An 18,021-nucleotide genomic window follows, 5' to 3' on the forward strand; every position below is an offset into this window, starting at 1 on the left:
TTTTCAGTAAAACAGCTGTGCTTGGTTTATTCTTGCAGCCTGAATGAAAAAATATGTGTTGGCCTTCCATTATAAAAGTCTTACAGTGCTTAGCCTGATTATCACTTTGCCTGAAAGCAAGTGGTTTTAAAGCAACCCTTACAAACACTAAGCAAAATAATGTCATCCTCAACTAACCTGGATTGCACTGATATTAAAATAAACGTTAAGCATTCTAGTAGGACATGTTAGTTTCTTCAAGGCATGTCACAGTAGATCCTTCTCCAGGGGAAGGATCAAACTTGTAAGGTGGCTTACCAAGTAGCCACCTACCCACAGGGTATTCAGGGTTGTTCATGTGTATGCTCTTAGCCTGCCATTTGATACTAAAAAAACTTGCTACCTTAAACTGCCCTGACTTCAGCATCTCGAGGGACCAGGCACAATCACATCAAGGAATGTGCCTGTATCTGTATTGATACTGTTCAGATCTGCAGAAGGTAAATTTACTGTCAGACAAAGAGTTAAATGACCCTATAGTTAGTGTGTACCCTATCACACCATTTGCAAAAGGCTACAGAGTCCTTATTAAAAACAGAGTTTGCCATTTAGAAGATACACATGCAAGATACAAAATTAGCTTCGAAGTCCCTTTTGCTGTAGAAATTTTCCATGGCTGCTACCACTGCCCAGAATGCTCTCTGCAGCACTGCAACTTCAGTACTGACCCCTGGTAATTTCTGTTGTCCACAGCAATTTTAGGAATTTTTGAACAACAAAATACTTGGGTAGGTACAGCCATAAAGATTAAGAATATGAGTTCCTTGTCCCAGTTTGTGTGCTCCCCATTCTCCATGTTCACAGGTTCATCAGAGACACTAAGGGTTGGTAGGCTGTAGAGCTTGGCTCTTCCTCCCTACCCTTGAGGTGGTTAATCTCAGTGTTTATTGGCAGAACACTGGGAAAAGCTGGCTCCATCTCCCACTCTGTGGTGGAACATGAATCTTCAAGATTGAAAATCTGGCGTTTTTCACCCACACTAAATCAATACTATAAAGAGGGAAAAAAGCCTGTTGATTTTTTTTTAGCACTAATTATCTTAGTGTGGGCTTTAGTAATGTATGCAATGCTTCTCATGACTGTTAGCAGAGCTCTTCATACACAGTCCAAAACATGTAGAGCACGAATAGTCGTTCAGAGGGAAGTTTTGCAAGACACGGTATTGTAAAGCTAAAACATCTGTTTCCCCTGGTACAGCTAAATAGTGCAATAAGCTTTTGTTAAGAAAATTAACTTTCCCTTCATTTTACTATCTACTTTCTGTATGTAAACTTTGGATAAACAGAAAAATAAGTGAATTCTTGAAGAATCATCCTCGAATTTTCTGTATGAGATAAAGATCTGATTAAGCCCACCAGCTATATCAATTTGTATTTGAAACAGTTGACGTACATGAGACATTTGACACATAATAAAGTACTAATATAGTTATACGTTATATTCTATTTTCATTACTTTAAATAGTTGCTTTTAAATTTACTTGACTATATTAAGTTAAATATATGCATTTACTTTATTTTTGGAAGAAGCTATTTCCACTCTAGGTGAAACTAGTACATGAAGCTACATTAAAATAGCTGTGAAGGATAATTATATAATTCCATTTATATGACACTTCTTCTGTTGGTAGCAGAAGGTTTCACAAATCATTCACAAATCTGATAAGCATTTCATAGAAAACAATAATATCATATACACACATTTTGCAGTTGTGTGTGTGTGAAGCAGTTTGGCTGCTGCTGAAGCAGAAGCACAGCTGAGGTGGAGCACAGCAGCTGCTCACAAACAGCTGTGGGACATGACTGAACACCATCGTGTCAGAATTGTGCTTGAGGTGAAGGGGATGATCTGTGTGATGAACCACACAATGATCCTGGATTTTGGTATCTGCTGTTGCAGTAGCCCTGAACAAGCCATCCTGGCAGAGACATGTGGTCTGGTGAGATAGGAGGCCACACCATCCATACTGGAGAATGAAGCTCTGCTCTTTTTGCCCCTTCACCCTCACTCTCCCCCTCTGCTTCTGACAATCGCACAAAGTGTAATTTACAGCACTATTTACATCTATTTACATTTACTAATTGTATTCTATTGAAACTGCCAAGGAAAATTTGTCAGAAGAATGTAATTACTCAAAGCTGGAATTTGGCCAGCAGTGAGATTAGTTCCCTTCCATTTTGGAAAAAAGCACTATGGGACAGTATAGAGCTGAGCACTTCAGGTGACAGCTGGGAACCAAGTCAAGTCCTTGAGGTACTGCCAGAGGCCTGCCTGGGGCTTAGTATGTGCAGGTGGACTTTGGAGAGGCATTCAAGCTGTCTGGAGCTCCAGGTTACTCAGGATCTGGGCTTCAGAGCCATGGCAGGCCTCCTCTGGAAATGGGACACTCTGGTGGTCAGTGGCTATGACAGGCTGGAACGTGTCTGCTGGCTCTGGGATTTGCTCTGTGGTTGCTCCTTGCAATTGTAGGTGAGGTGTGTGTCTTATCTAGAGTCCATGATTAGAACTGGAGAGCTGGCACTGGCAGAATCTGCCCTATGCAACGGCATTAGTGGAAAATGGGGGGGCTCTCTAAGTAAGCTGGGGCTGCCCTCTGTTGGCGCCCCCCATTTCTAGGTTACAGCACCAAGATCCCTTTGGGAAGGAGGTCATCTAGAGTTAGTTTTTAGAACCTGCAGTTTGCTCCATAGCCCAGCTTGGATCAAGATGACAAACATATACTTGCACCAGTTAGGGTGACTTTCCAATTTTTGTCTCAGCTGGTCTTCTAAATGCATAGTATAGTTTCTCTATTTAAAATCTCTTCATCCGTTGACTTCTAGTTTACACATACCATTGTTGTGTGCAAAAAGTCCTGCATTAGCACACTTACAGCCAGGAGATCAGGCATCTGCATGTCTGGTTTAGGCATAGATGTATTTTCTTGAAAGGCAAACGGATGCACTTGGGCACACAATATTTAAATGAAAATTTGGAGTCACTTTTCACAATGATGCCCCTAGTAATCACAGCAAGTCAATGGTCCCTCTTTTAAATGTCATAGAGAACCTAGAGTGTTTAACTGTGGTATTTCTAAGCACAACCATTACATTTGCCATGTAAATTCTTGTATTACCATCATTTTCCCTGCCTGGTTGTGCTTTTTGGATACAGAGATTGCACAACCTGCTAGGAGAAGCTCACAGGTTGAAGTGCCATGCTTGTAAACATGAAAGTCATTTAGAAGGATAAAATTCAACATTTCATCTACTCTGCCTGAAATTTGACATGAGCATATGATTTATTCTATATAGTCCTTTTCTGTGCAATATAGTCAGAAATATGATACAGACTATGTGTCAAATCAAAAATGTTACCATTATTTTTTCAATATGCTACAATATGAATTGTCATCAGATGTTTTATGTTCAAATCCTGTTGTTTCTCTCTCTCAGATTTCTTATTACAATTTATTAGATCTGTCTCTTCTACTAGGAGAGAGAATTATGAAGGCTGTCTTTAAACAGTAGATTGCTCACTGAGCAGCTTTGTATTGAACTCTGAAGATGTTACACAACCTTTATTTTAATAAAGCCTCATATAAGTGTATAGCTATATAATTTTAGATATGTCATAGTATTCAGGCCTGTGCAGCAATTGTGGTCTAAAGAAGGCAGTGTGGTTTAGCAATTTGAACAAAGGACTGATTAAGAGTTCCAAGGCTCTGCAAAAGACTTGCTGTAAATCCTTGGAAGAGTTACGTGTCTTCTTTGTATCCCAATTTATCTGTCCATAAATTGGAGCTGCTATTAATGTGTTGCATATAAGCCATGAGAAGTCTGTTAGAGATCAGAACAGAACCTGGGAGGCCTTTTTCCCAGGCTTTTCATATAACCTCAGGCCAGTTGTGCTTCTTTGGGGGCTTTGCAAACTCATTGAAGTGCTTCTGCTTGAAGTTGAGAGGTCTTGTCTGTAAAAATATGGTTTACACTAAAATTCTCTGACTTAGCTGTATCTTCTGGTTCGGAGGAAGCTTGAGCCAGAGGAGTGAAGTGGACACTGAAATAAAGCCTTAGAATATAAATAAATCCAAAACAGTCCTCCTAATAACAGCAATTCTTTGTCTCCTGACTTTGTGGCCTAACGTCTGAGGCTCAAGGGGATATAAATACAACACTCTGTGCAATGACTAATTACTCAAAATTCTGTGCATCAGCAGAAGTGGGACTTGTGGTTGACTCTAATATTATCAAATGCCTTTGCTATTTAATAATCTTGTAGCCGTACATTATTTAGCATGCCGTTTGCACAAAGAACAGTGATTTTATTTCAGCTATCTCTCAACAAAGTAAAAATGCAGCTGGTAGTAAATGAAGCATTTGGCAGACAATGTGTCTGATGTACAGTTCTCTAACTTGCTAAGAAAAGAAAAATGTTGACTGTTTAACCTTTTCCTAACCAAGGATGTAGCAAGGAGTAAACCTTTGCAGTTTTCCTTTTTCTTTTTTTCCTTAACCCTAAAATGTACCTTTTTTATTCTTTTTTCTTTTTCTTTTTCTTTCTTTTTTTTTTCTTTTTCTTTTTTTTTTTTCTTTTTCCTTTTCTGTTTTTTCTCTTCTTCCTCTTTTTTTTTTCCTCATCTTCCCTTTCATTTTCCAGGAAAGCAAGGTTACTACTGGGCAAACATCTTATTTATCAGTGGAGTTTATTCAGACACACCAGCACAGAGTAATTATGCCCAGAGCTGCCATTAACATCCCACAAAAAGACAGCATAATAGCTTCCTTTCTTTAACATGCAACCCAAATAGGTTAATAAATAAGTTTGGTTCCAATCATAGCCCACTTTCTGACTTAGTCTTCTGCATTCCCTCTTTTACAAATATGGAATCCATTCAATTTTGGAAGAGAAAAACCATGAGGAATAAGTTAATCTGCCAGGCACTCTAATCAGTGATCAGCACTGTAAGTCTAAATAAAGCTGCATCTATTATGTTCTGAAATTCAGTTGAACTGTGAAAGGGCATATGACTGAAGTCACTGCATGTGAGTTGACTCACAGTTAAGTCTAGATGGGACTTGCTTAGTTCCTCATAAGTTTCTGATTCAGGCCTTCTAAAGACCCTTCAGTTTGTAAAGGCCTGGTCAATGGCCTAAGGGTATACTGGGATCCAGCGACAAGAGGGATTGCAAGAGTGGCATCCCTCTGCATTGGCAGCCAACTGAGAAAATGTGGAGCAAGCCGGATGCACCCTCTTTCCCCTTTGAAGGCAAAAAGCTATATTATCCCCCTTGTACAAACTGGGAAAGTGGAACAACTGGGTGCACTGAAGCACAGTCTAAAAATGTCCTGCTCCAAGTTATATAGGGAGTTGGAGTGATGCAGCCAAAAATGAAGCACAGGCATATATTGTCCCATGCTGCTCTCTTAACTTCTAGACAACATTGTCGTGGAAGGAAACACTGTTTATCTGCCTAGTAACTGTCTATTTTAATCTGTAAGAACAAACAATGTAAACAAAGTGAGCAAACAGAAGCAGGCTTGTACAGAACAATTTGCAGTCTTGTTTTCCAGTGGAAGATTCCATGGACCACCCAGGCTTTGCTCTAGTCCTCTTCTCAACCACGGAGCATCTAATTAAATCCCTTTCCATTCCTGACTCTAAGTGGAAGAGAGCCTACAGTCCTGTACAGTTTCTTTCCAGATGGAAATGCATAATTTAACAGAGATACAGCTGACAGGGAGAAGTGGGCCCAAAGCAGTATTACCATTTGCCACAAATTGCATTAAATTCCAAGGGGTACTTAATGAAGACATATTATAAAAAGAAGATTAAAGCCAATATTTCGTTTTTAAGCCCCTTCTAAGATTGTAGTGTGCCAGGCAACAAAAAAACTCATAAAAACTCAAAAAAACTACTTTAGTGATACCAAGAGTATTTTGTTTTTGCTACACATGATCAGTAGCAGCTCATGGCATTGTGTCCTATTGTGTCCTACAGCTTTATTCCATATACAAGAATACATATACAAAAAGTTGCTCAGCACCTTACATTATTTACAACATGAGGAAAGTATTATTCAGAATGCTGTTTTGTAGATAGGGAACAAAACATGCAGACACTGGCTTATCAGTGGCAAGTGAATCTGTTTCCCTTGTTTAACCATGACTTGTTCTCTATGCTTATCTTTAAAAAAAAAAGGACCGGAGAAAAATCTTTGTCAGGCTACCAGCTGTCTCATTTTTAGAACTGGACATCATTTTAAATATCCACATGAAGGAGAAAGTACATAGCAATGCAGAGTTGCTTTGCATTGGATGCTCCTTGAACAGGCTGTAGGCTATAGAGCAGGTGTTTTGGCTCCATTACTGGCATACTGAGAAATATTCCAGTTTGGAAATTAACCCAGTAGATTGTTTTCTGGACACAGAAAGGTAGAGATGCTGGCAGCATACGTGTAGCAACTCCAGTCTTTTGTCTGTGGGCCAGAACATGGAAATGATACCACATCCAACATCTGCACCTGAGAATACATTCTGATGAGGTCTAGAGAGGTTGAATTCAGAAACAGCTTTGTGCCATCTCACTTCTGGGATGGTTTAGTAAATGAAACAATGATATAATATATGCAGGTTGAGAGCAAAGCAGGAAATTGATTTTATTGCTTCTCTTGGGCTAACCATGGAATGCAACACAAGTCAAAATCATTACAGCAAAACATGCTGCATCTCTTTTTATTTGCTCTCCTCCTCTTGACTTTGTGATTAATCCAGCTCAGGGTCTCCTTCAAGAGGATGCTCAGTCCTGGTATGTAGCTCACCTTGTGTTGAAGCAGATCCTGGGCTGCCAGTGCATGCACACGAGGAGTGCCAGTTGTAATGGTAAATAGCACTCTGGAATATATGAGTTACAGAAGGGATGAAGAGGAAGGAAGACCAACTGTGTGCATCCATCTTTTCTAATGAAATTCCTGCAGTTAAAAATAGCTAGTGGAAGCTGGCACTTCTGGCACATCCAGAGCGTCACCTTCCCAAGTATCTTTTTCTGGCCTGAGCTGTAGGAAGTTGCAAATGCAATCCGCTGTGTAATAGTGCAGCATATTCTTGGCCAAACTCCTCATCGTTTTTTTCCTCTTCATGCTTAGCTAACAAATGTTATATGCCTCCCTTTCTTCTTTAAAACTATTCTCTGCAGAACCAAGTATCATCCAGGCTGCTGTGGAACATAACTTACTCTTCTCAGTTTCTTCACATTAGTTCTGGCTGTGGTGAGAGGGAAGACACACCTGGCTCTGGAGCCTCTTGCCTGCCTAGTGGCCCAGAAATGCCAATTGCGGTAATGATTATATTGAACAATGTCAGATTTCTTGATTTCCCTCAACAGAGCTTTCAATGCCAAGTAATTTTGGTCACTACAGAAACCAGAAAGGTTTGAGTTGGATTGGCGATATTGCATAATTAGGTTTTCAAAAGAACAAGAACAGAGAAATGAGAACAGTGGGGAAATCAGGCTTCTTGCTTTTGCAAATTATAACCGCAGAAATTCCAGAAGTTGTATTTATCAAGAATAAAGGAGTTAATCTTTAGTAGCCTATCCCACAGACACAATATATTTTGCAACTTTCATTAGAGAAATGGAAGGAAACTAAAAGCTGTAAGTTTTGGTGATTTATAGCAGTAACCTGTAGGAGTGTCTTTAATAGCAAGTTTACAATTGAGTGCACTGATTTTGCCACTTTTCTCAGGGTTTTCTTTTGTATCTGTGTGTTTAAAGGTAGACATACAGACATAAACCCAGCTGTTGTAGAGAAAGTCATCTGTAGAAAAGCAGATTCCTGAATTCTGGCCACAGTGTTTGTCAGCTGCTCAAATGTCTATAAGGAGTATTTATTTTATTCATTTCAAAGCACAAAGAGATACAGAAATATGGAGAAAAGATAAGGAAATTCTCTGGAAGCTTGTGCCTCATTGCTGTGATTTTGTTACTAAAATCCTTAAGCAGGCAGTGTGTTGCCTGGAAAGATATATTTTACAGGGAATCCCACAGAGAATGCCTTGGTGGTCACCTACTGCTGAAGACCATGAGTGAGGTGTGGGAGCCCTTTTTTCTGCACTCCTGCCTCACAGGTTAAGGACAAGAGAATGAGTAGGTAGCAGAGAACAATACGGTTGAGCAGAACAGCAGTTCTGGCTTGTAAGTCATATCTAACTGAAATTCAAGGGAGGAGATACAGCTTGAGTAGTCATCAAAACGATTACACAAACTCAGTTGGAAAAAGAATGCAGGGAGCTGGCAAGGGGACAAAGCTGGAGAGAGCTCAGACAAAAATCCTCCTGAAGTTTGGTGGTTTATTTTCCCTTCCAGGATGTGTAGTTCAGAGGTAGGCAGAAGCAGTGGCCAGCCAACAAAGGCTAGATGCTGTGGTTTTGAAAGAGGCACTCGAGCATATGGAGCTTTCGTGCAAAAAAAAGAATGTTTTTTTGATCAATTCCAGGCGAGATGGCAGTTGTGTCATTCTGAGTGCTTCTCATCAGATTAGATGGGATCACTAAGAGTCCTTTGGCATTTTCAGTCTGAGAGAAAAAAACCACATGTGGCTAGTAAAATTGTCCAGCACAGATATTCCCTTCTTCTTACTTAACTGTTAGGTTATGGGGTCCTGAAGCCATGTCAGCCTCATATGTGATACTGAGTGATGCAGTTAGTGATAATTTGGCCAGTTGACTCTTGGTTGGAGAGGGAAACCCACTGCCAGAATTTCCAGTGTACTATCAAAATACTGTCATGTATTTTGGGCAGAGCTTTGGTTGTAGTTTCATTTCGTCATTAAATGATATTTGTGAATTAACACATAAGTATGAGCTTTGTTGGGACGAAAGCACAATTTGGCACAAATGTTACATGAATAATGAAAGAAGTGAAGTACTGCTCAAGGAAATGAGATAAGTGAAGCTTTTGATTAGAGTAGGAGAGTAGCTGCATGTTGTTGAGGCTTGATAAACCAGTTTGAGAAGTACAAATCAACCTTCTGAGGAGCTGCTATATTTAGAACCAGGCTTCAACCACGACTCTTGATTTTGTGTGAGCTCCAATTTTGGGAAAGGTGGATACAGCTCCTGTAGCATGTTCAACTGAAAGTCCATCTTCTGTCTATTAGCGATGATGTCTGTGTGCTCCCTTGTTCTTGACACATTGTGGTTTATAACTTTGCAAGACTGCCACTGGAGAGTTTTGTGTTCAGATGAAGTGTAATGAGAATTTTCCAGTACTGCATTTTGTATATCATAAGTTTTTTATATGCACTGCAGGGGGAAAAAAAAATGTGTGGAGGGTTTCTTCTGCTGTTTCTGAGTTTCTATGCAAGATGTGAACTTCCAGATCAAATGAATGGAGGTCACAGATCAAAGCTCAAATGTGGAACCAGGGAAGAAACAGATAATGAACTCAAACATAAAATTTACACAGAAGTGTATCCCAAATTGAAAAATTCCATACCAAAATATCTATTGCCCTGGTAGTGTAGGAATCAGAGTAGTGGTGATTTGTTTGGTTGACAGGAATCTCGCGGGTTCAGCAACATGGATTCGTTGTTTTCACAATGGTATATGGAGTTCCTGGTTCAGTGCTCTTACTCCATTGTGTAAGAAAGAAATAAATGCGTCACTTCTCATTAATGCTATCTGGAGTTGAAAGGAGTTTATATGAGCATCATCACTCTGAATTGTTTCGATGATTCAGAAAATGGAGTGCTCCCTGTGGGTGAGTACTTTGTTGGCTTTCTGAGGTTAGACTAACAGTCTACAACACAGAATAACTTTGTTCCCCGGTGCTGAGCAGCATACTGGAATACTATTATCCAGGAGAATGTAGCTGTCCTGCAATCTTTCCCAGACTTCATTGTGTGCTAAGAGAAAGCCATCACCTCACAGACACCTTGCAGTATTTTTCTTGTAAACAGTGAGGTGGGAGCTCCTCTGTTCTGACCCTGATTGAGAGTCCAGCAGAGCTGTGGAGGTCTGCTTAATTATTTTGCATATCTCATTTTTAGGGTTCAAGCTGTGCCTCACTTTCAAAGGATGGGTAGCTCATGTGACTCCTGTTAGCCCATGAAAGATCTGGAGCTTTGGATTCAGCCCACGGTGTCTCAAAGTGGGTGTTCTTAACATCCTTGATCTTGAGTTAATTTCCCATCATGTGAAATGAGAGCACTATTACCTGCCTTCAAAGTAGATGCTGTATATGGGCTTTGAAATGTAAAGCAGATACTTTCATCTGTGCTTTTTAGATGACATACAAATTAAAAATTGCAGAGTTGTGAATGTTATATGTATTATTTCCAACATTCACCACAAACCAAACATTTCAGGGGAATTCACGAATCTGTAATGCTTGTCACTGATCTTTTTAGAAACAGTGCATAACTTAATGTAGTAGGATGTTTCAGAAAGGAAAGAAATTGCTTGCAGGAGGCCTTGTATTGAGATTAATCTCTCAGGAATGCAGGGGGTTAACGGTCAGGCTGATTAATCACTGTTAATGACCCATCAGGAAATCTGTCAGGAAGTGGGTAAAAATTCCTGATGGCTGATGTGAAGCATTGTGTGGTATGCTTTGGTTTTGATGTTTCCCAACTGATAGTCTAGTAGTTTAGTTACCCTTCTAACTTCTTAGGACATGTGAAGGACCTGATGATGTGGTGGCCTTGTTCAACTTGAGTAAGTGAGCCAGAAACTTTCCCTGTTCATGGATGTGCAAGTACATCGCAACATAAATGCAAGAAAGTCAAGGATTGCTCCTTCCCACAGCTTCCCAGAACAGTCTGGTAAAGATGCAGAAAGGAAGCGTGATCATTCCCTCATTCCTCCAGACTGAGCCCACAGGATACAGGGGAAAGAGTGGAACAGACAGCTTTCCCCGTGTGAACAAGGAGCCAGAGTATTAAGACTTGGCTACACAAGTGAGTTAATGAATTGCCTGGTGTTGACTGAGGGTGAGGTTTCACAGTTGGCTCAAGCTGATCCAAGATCATGCTGAAAGGAGAGTTTCTAACCTCTTTCTCCTTTGCTGTGGACTCGCTATCATGTGGTAATACAGCAACTTGCTGATCTGGGCGGAAACTATTGTTTCTTGCTCAGTGTTGGCTGGCCCAGTCGTCAGAAGGATCAGAGAACTGATCTGCCTCGCTGCTTGGCCACACAAGTGCTAAATCTGATGTAGGGGAGGGCGTGGGAACATGAGACAAGGGTAAAAACATGAGTGGGGACTGAGCCTTTCAGCAGTAGCATAACCATGGATTGGCTTAAGCCTATTATGAAACTGCAGTCTGAATCACTGGAATTAAGAGTGCAGTGTCAACCTACAGGGAATGCAAATTAAAATGTGTTAGCTTACACCTCCTGCCGTTGTTAAACACTGGCTGAGCTCAGCCATTCTGCACATAGCTGGGAGGAAGGAGCTACGGTGGGGCAGCATCTTAACAGTTCCCCATGACTTTGCCTGGAGTGTGCAAACCACATCAGACATCACTGGAGGGAGTTGTGGGGAAGGCAGAGGGGAAAAGAAAGGAAGAGACAAGCACCACTACCATGATTCTCTCTATATATTTTCCTTTGGCTTAGGGTAACATCTACTTTTTCTTTGTAGAATAGAAGACTGCAGGAACACTTAGTTACCAGAGGACAGATTAAGCACAGAGTTAACAAAGTAACAGAGTTACAGTAGCAGAGTTAGGGATCCAAACCCTAAAGCTCTGGGGTACAGTGTGCTTTTCCTAGTTCTTCTGCTTTATTTCCAACTCAAGTAGCTTTGCAGTGCTATCTAGTCAGTACCAAAAGCCTGACTTAGTTCTAGCACGGCAAACCCTGCTATTTGATTCAAGTTCATTTGGTTCTCATTGCTAAATTTGGTAGTTCCCAGTTAAGGCTTCCTACCACTTTGTTCTGGCTCAAAATTCCATGCAAAGGTACAGGAATAACTGTGTTAGTGGGAAATAGCTTTGTAATTTTCAAATATTTCATGTTTTAAGGGTTTATAACAGTAAGTCTCCTCCTTTAAGGACAGCTGTTCAGAGCCACATCAGTTACAGAGCCACATCGGTATCTGCAGAGTGCCCTACAAAGACAGCAATGCTTTTACACAGGGTTAGCAATCCCAGCTACTGTGGGAGTAATATCCTTGTTAGGCCTTGATTTTAGGAAACAGTTTGAAGATAGTCAAATTAGTCTATTTTCAGGAGAGTTTCAAGATAGTGAAGTTAGTTTAATTTAAAGATTATCTTGATTTAAGCTGCCAAAATATCTTTCCAGTGAAACATGAGGAAATATGTGGGGAGGAAAATTAACCTCCCAGAAAATAATTTTTAAAAGTATTCCACAGGCAAATAAATGCAGAAGTTAAAAAAAAAAAAAAAAAAAAGCCAGGAACATTTCCAGAAATAAATCATTCTCCATCACATAGAAGATAAGCATGGGTTCTTTCAGGAAGAAGGAAATCATAAAAACCAAAAGCTGCATAACTGATTCAACCACTGTGAGTGGGGTTTTCATGGCAAGGTTTTGGTAGTGGGGGACTACAAGAATGGCTTCTCTGAAAAGCTGCTGGCAGCTTTCCCCATGTCCGACAGAGCCAGTGCTCCAAGAGGGACCCACCACTGGCCAAGGCTGAGCCCTTCAGTGATGGTGGCAGTGCCTCTGGGGCAATGTAGTTTTACCCCCTAAGAAGGGGTAAAAATAGGGCTGTGCAACAACAGCTGGAGAGGAGGAGAGAATATGTGAGAGAAGCAATTGTACAGATACCAAGGTCAGAAGGAGGGGCAGGCTCTGGAGCTGACATTCCCCTGCAGCCCCTGGTGCAGCCCATGGTGAGGCAGCTGTGCCCCTGCAGCCCATGGAGGTCCCTGGGATGCAGAGATCCACCTGCAGCCTGTGGAGGAGCCCCACACCAGAGCAGGTGGGTGCCTGAGAGGAGGCTGTGACCCATGGGAGGCCTGTGCTGGAGCAGGGTCCTGACAGGACCTATGGAGAGAGGAGTCCATGCTGTAGCAGGTTTGCTGGCAGAACTTGTGACCCCATGAAGGACCCACACTAGAGCAGCCAGTAACCAAAGGACTGAATCATATGGAAGGGATCCACTCTGGAGCAGTTAGTGAAGAACTGTAGCCTGTGGGAAGGACACATGTTGGAGAATTTCATGGAGGACTGTCTCCTGTGGCAGGGATCCCATGCAGGAGCAGGGGAAGAGTGTGAGGCATCTTCCCCCTGAGAAGGAAGGAGCAGCAGAGAAAATGTGTGGTGAACAGACCACAGTCCCCATCCTCTGTCATGGTATGCTGCTGTGTGAGGAGGAGGTAGAGAAATTGGTAGTGAAATTAAGCTTGGGAAGAATAGAGGATGTGGGAAAATGTTTTAAGATTTGCTTTTATTTATCATTATTCTAGCCTGATCTGATTGGTAATAAGTTAATTTCCCGAAGTCAGGTCTGTTTTGCCTGGGATGGTGATTGCTCCCTGCCCTTATTCCAATCCACAAGCCTTCTGTTCTATTTTCTCTCCCCTGTTCAGTTGAGCAGGGGAGTGGCAGATTAGCTTTGGTGGGCACCTGGTATCCATCCAGGGTCAACCCACCGCACAGTCATCAAAGGATATTTTATTCCCTTAGCATTTCAGCTGAAATTATCCCTTAGATGAGACATAGACCCTAATGGCACAAGACTATCTGAATATATCCGAAAGCTCTAAATGTTTCTCCAGTCCCACTAGTAACCTTTCATCAAAGCACAGCCCAGGGATTCATGTAGGGAGACATAGGCTTTTCCCCCTTGTGAGCAATGGATAGTGAGTGCCTTTGCTGACAGCTATTTTTGTGTTACATAGGCCTAATTTGCAGTTCGGGTACAGAGTAGGCAGAGGTACAGCAACGAATGTTGAGCAGATGTGACAGAGTGATAACATCCTTAGCATAATCCAGTATCACACAGTTGTGGAGTGCTATAAATACAACAGGAACTCTCCAAGGCCCAATTCCTTCAACAGAGCTGGGCATCTCTGCATTGCCATGGATGTAGACTGCACTAAATCAGTGTAATCCTCAGGCTTCGTTCATTTGTGCACTTCTGTGAATGCTCCTTGGAGGCTAAAAGCATCATTGTGAGCAGTGTTATTGGTTCATCATCGTGAGGCAGTTTTGGACAGCTTTTGGATTGATGTTTTGGTTTATTCATGACATGAAGAATTCATCGTTACAGGGAAAACATTTGTCTTTTACAACATCCTTTTCAGGTGTTTCTTTGGGCCTTGGTAACATGCTCTTAAAATGTATTTAATGGAATGAATCCATGTTAATAGCCAGACTGCACAAGGACTATAACTTTTTAAAAATCACCTGAGAAAAGTTTTCTGGGGTTCACTAACAATGTCAGGTTTCAGGAGCCAGAGCCCTCTCATGTTCTTCCATGGTTGCTGTTGCTCTTGGCCAGGATAAAAGGCTGGGAAGGTGAAGTTTGAGCAAAAGATTGTCCTGGAGCAAGGCTGTGCAACTGCTGCCACTGGGTGAACTGTAGCTTTTGGCCTCTTGACTTCCAAATTTTTTTGGTGAGCAAGTCATCTTATTGTATAAGTGAAATGCATCCTAATAGTCTGTGCATGATGGATTGAAAAAGGCTTTACATGCTGGAAAGGCTGTTGAACAATATAGTTTCCACTTACAAAGCACTTTCCTTAAAAAGCTTCTCAGGGCAGCATCATATAAAAATAGTTATACTAAAGTTGTGAACCAGCTTATGACAAATCAGGACTAACAAAAGCTAAGGTATAAATAGAAGTGTTTTCATGGGTTTTCTCTTCTCTAGAGGCACAGAATCTCGATCAGTGCTGGATTGTAAGAAACAAAAATGCCCTTTTCCAGACACACAGGAAAACAACGACCTTACAGACTAGTGGCACAGAATATAAATAGGTTTTCAAAACTGCTTCAAAACCATAAAAATTAGTCAAAACCATGACATTTGTATTTAAGAATGAGCCACACCATATCAGACAATTTTAAAATCCAATTCTTTATTTTATTTCAAACAAAGTAGCATCTCCTGCTTTACAGAAAGATTAAATACGTTATACTTTCATAATTATGGAATGAATTGTCTCCAGGCACTCAAGGATATGAGGATTATATCAAAGTCTGCAGTGTATTAGAATTCCCGGAAGACAAATGCTGAAGAATGTAAAACATTTCATACTCTGTACTTGTATTTTGTCAGTGGGCACTCTCAATGCAACTTACTGGTCATTTTCAAATTAATTTCTTTTTGTGAAGTAAGTTAGAATTATTTTTCTTAGAGCAGGTTTTGAAGCACTTAAATGTAAATCTACTATTTGCTATTCCAGTGTTTGTGTAATCTTGATTTTATTCTGAGCCTGTTCTTTCTTGTGCTCTGTGCCAACCTTTTCTGAATCTACCAAACCCAATGTAGTTTAATCCACAATACCAAAGAAGGAAGGTTTGTTTCTGTAAGTCAAAAATAGTTCTTACTGCAGTTAACCTTGCAGCTGAACCAGTTCTGCTATTGCTCTTTTAGTCGTGTTTGACCAGTCACGTCTGCACAGACCAGAAGCAAGGCTGAGCAGGGTATCTACATAATCAATCTGATGCATGACGCTGTTTGTTCTCAGCACAGAAGTGTTTTCTATTGAAAACACCCCCCTCACAAAACGTTCACTTACCAACAACTGAATTTATGGTGCTCTTCGGGTCTGTAATAGCTGGGCTTTGCAGATGCTGACTGCTTTCAGTCTATGCATGGGAAGTGAGGATTTCGGCCTCAAATCCTTCTGTATATTCTCCAATCGTCCTGTAATCTTTTCTCTTGCAAAAAAAATGCTAGGGGGCCTTTTCCCATTCTGGATGGGAGTCTGCTGTTCTCTGCCTTTTCTGCTTTCAGAGCCATGTATCATTCAGCCATGCTAAAAGGGAGATTCCCAGCCATCTCACAACCTCAGAGCATCCCCCATGAGCAGAGAGCCACAGTAACATTGCAGGGAGAACTTACATTCCATTTCACTGGCATACAGACTAAGACCTGGGTGACATGTGGTTAGTCTTTTTTTGTTCCTATAGCCAACAGTGCAGCAATTATTAAAGAAAAAACCAGAAAGACAGTATTCTGCTCCATGCTGCCAGGTAACAGTTTATGCCATTTGACACCAGATATTCTGAGTATTACTCATTAAAATATTTGGCTACTTCCATTTCCCAGTGATCACTGTAAAAAATATTCGTCCTGCTAGAGCTACAGCAGAACAGATCCGCATGCTGAAATCCTACTCCTGTCCGTAACAACAGCACCAAAATAGCTTTAATAATTAATCATGCAGTGATTAGATTACGAACTCTGAGATGGGATGGAGATTTTTGTATTATGTATCAGACAAAAGACACTGGCAATGCTTAACTAGCAGTCACCTGCTCCTGCTCCACCTGCCATTGTGGGAACACTCCGGAAACCAGAAGGGAGACAAAGGCCAACAGAAATTGATAAAAACCTTCACCTGCCCTTGGTATGTTCAGGAATACAGAACTGTTGAAACAGGTGCAGCTACAGCTGCACACAGGGGTGCTGCTTTGCTTATTAACTTGTCCTTTGCCAGGCCATGCTCTGCATTATATCCTGATGGAAGACAGCATTCAAGCTCCAGGCCAAGCAAGAGTTAAGCAGGGAGTGTTCTGACTGGAAACACCAATGCAAACAGCCACTGTGGCAGGGCTGGGCAAGGAGAGGCCAGGCCTGGGGCAGAGCCCCTATCCTGTGCTCACCCTTGTTAGGGTCCCTTGGAGTGCCTACGCTGCTCTGTCCTGTCAGCTGCTTGCAACATTAGAAACAAATTTCTGTGGGAGTGGAATTGTTTTGCTGGAATGATATTATATGCAGCTGATTTCAGAGTAAGTAAGAGTTTATGACTGAGAAACACTAGTATTCAAAATTGGAATATTACTTCCTAATCTTAACGTCCATTAGAAATTTTGCTGAGCTGTTTTGACAAAGTTTTTTCCATGCGTTTTGCTGTTGTCACATGACTCTGGGGACCTATTTATTACAATTACAGAAGCAAAATCCCTCTGGAGGTAGTCCGTATGCTGGAATGAAATAAAATAATATTAGTGTGTCTAGCTTAATGCCTCCACTGGTATAAAAGTATGATAAAAAAAAGGGAACTTAGGATCAGTTTTATGGTACCAAGAACTGGTATCAGTCTGGCCTTAGAAATCAAGCCAGTTTTATGGGAGGAGGGGGAAAGAACACTGTGAACTGAAACGAGCAAATCAAGTTAAACACGACCAAATCAAGTTAAACACGACCATCAATCAAATTAAATTTTGCCAGTTGCTGGGGACACTTCCTAGCACTGAACATCACTGAACATCACTAAACAACAGTTATTGTTAAAAAGCACTTGGGAGGCAAACAGCTGTCACTCCCTGCTGACCAGAGCACCACCAGAAGTATCTGGGCAAAAGGGTCACAGGAATCTGGGTTGTGGCTGGTGCCCATGTGGAACAGATGTACTCCATGCCTCCCCAGGGCTCCCAGGGGCAGCCAGGGCATGGCTTGGGAACGATGGGTAGCTCAAGAGAGCCATGGCTGTCAGAGCTGCCAGTGAATGTCACTGTCCTCATCCTCCACGGTCAAACTCAGCACAGGTGGCAAAGCTTGCACCAGGAATAAGAGTGATTTATGTGATAGACACCATGATTGTTTTTAATTACAGTGGGACCTTTTTAATAAACAACAGCTTAGTTCTGGAAGCGTCAAAACATATCCCTCTGCAACTAGGAATTTACAGACACCACAAGCCACATGGCTTATTTTTTTCCCCTTTTTTCTGCCCCTTCTACCACTGACCTTTATAAAAAACAGAAGTTAAATAAGAGAAAAATAGCTTTAATGAAACATCCAGGTTGAGAAATCAAAATCAGACACTCCAACAACAGGAAGTTTCAAAAGCAGTGTTT

General features: G+C 41.2%; 1 protein-coding gene across 2 annotated transcripts in view; it reads left to right on the plus strand.

The window, feature by feature from the left end:
- The window catches only part of RBKS (ribokinase), a 71,744-nt gene that overhangs the window by 52,242 nt on the left and 1,481 nt on the right, over positions 1-18,021 (plus strand). The window lies entirely within an intron of this gene.

This window comes from Sturnus vulgaris, chromosome 3, assembly GCF_052056855.1.
Source record: "Sturnus vulgaris isolate bStuVul1 chromosome 3, bStuVul1.hap1, whole genome shotgun sequence".
Lineage (NCBI taxonomy): Eukaryota > Metazoa > Chordata > Aves > Passeriformes > Sturnidae > Sturnus > Sturnus vulgaris.